Genomic DNA, 1,748 nt, shown 5'->3' with positions numbered 1-1,748 from the left:
TAAGTTTTAAATATAGACATGTTTGGTTGATAATAAGTGTTTTTGTATTTTTGGCTGCCGCGCTGTCGGTAACAAGTTAAACAGCTATATAGCTATGTGTAATGTATAATCAGGCTATAAGCTAGCATGCTGCGGCGCGCTATCATCGATCCGCTAAGTGCATTACGTAGCGTCGGAAATGAGACCGACACCGTACTTAAACTTTCAAGAGATAGATACCACAGACCCGTATGTTTAAGTTACGAAGGACTTAATAATATATTTGTCTTATTTTTAATAATATGCTTGACAAGAACACATCAAACTTACGAGGAAGTAAAGTTTAATATGAATAGTAAATGTACAAGCAAATACAAGTAAAAAAGTAGTCTTATTATTTTTCCACACTATGTTATATTTCTACTATGTTAAATTTTAGCAAGGTTTGTTAAGCCGTTCTGGTGATTCTTAGAAATTTTCGCATTTATAATATTAGTATGAAGTAAAATAGTGTTTAAACAGAATGTTTTAATAATTGATTATAAAGATTTGGTAATATAAAACTGGTATCCAATCGAAAATGGTACATCTGGAAATCTACATACACTGTGGCACAGACTTACCCAGTCACCTAGTACGCAGGTCGATGCACCCGTGTCTGACACATCGGTCGTTGACCCCACACACGCTGACCAGACTCACGATCCATAACTTTTATTACCGAGCATAATAAAACATTTGACGACTTACTTAAGTTGAACTTAAAGTTGGATCTAAGTTTCTCCATCGTGTTTACGTTGAAAGACAATAGCAACTTGGAAAGTACTCTTAGGGGTTTTATGGCTAGATTTTAGTAGCCTTGTTGTACTGTCGCTTTTAAGTTTATAGCACACTCTTTAGCACGTTTATGTTTCTCACATCTTAGACATGTGCTACGAAAGTTAAGGTACTAATCGTAGATATGCTACGATATGTACACTCGTAGCACGATGCGTAGCCCAATTCGACTAACAAAATAAGTGAATAATGCACGTAACACGAACACTTTAATTTTGTTTGTTTTTTCTATACACATCAGTTCCAATTTTTGCCCTTTACAGATTGTGACAAAAAAATTGGCAAAGTTGTTAAGTTTTTTTAACATTGTCATGTATAAAAGTAACAGGCAAAGCACATAAAAAGTTAAGAACTTGTACATACAAAGAGTCCAATGTGACTTTAAATAAAAATTCTGATTCGAGTTGCGTAAGCAATCGATGGGCATTGGAGAAGTGCCAGCGCGGCGAGGACGGGCCAAATAAGACCCCAGGGGTTTATTCTGAATCCCAAATATCGTAAGGTAACCTTAAGTATCAAATTGAAAGACATATAAATGTATAAACTATTGCTTTCGAAAGCAAATTGAGTATTGGCGTCTTAATATTAATCATATTAATATTATAAATGCGAAAGTTTAGATGGATGGATGGATGGATGTTTGTTAGAGTTTGTAGCCTAAACGGCTGAACGGATTTCGATGAAATTTGGTATAGATGTAGAGGATAGTCTCGAAGAACACATAGGCTACTCACTTTTGTTTTTTAATTTAATTCCACGCGGACGGAGTCGCGGGCGAAAGCTAGTATTAAATAAATTTTCAGGAAATTAATCTATACGTCTATTTATACTACTGGTAATATTATGTGAGAGTCAAAATGGCGGGTGTACCATCGCGAATTAAATTATACCACTTACTAAAAAAATGTACCTAAAATGTACTAATTAGTACC

Source organism: Papilio polytes, unplaced genomic scaffold (assembly GCF_000836215.1).
Source record: "Papilio polytes unplaced genomic scaffold, Ppol_1.0 DF823958.1, whole genome shotgun sequence".
Taxonomy (NCBI): Eukaryota; Metazoa; Arthropoda; class Insecta; order Lepidoptera; family Papilionidae; genus Papilio; species Papilio polytes.
The sequence above is the reverse complement of the archived record's forward strand: the minus strand, read 5'-3'. Positions refer to the sequence as shown.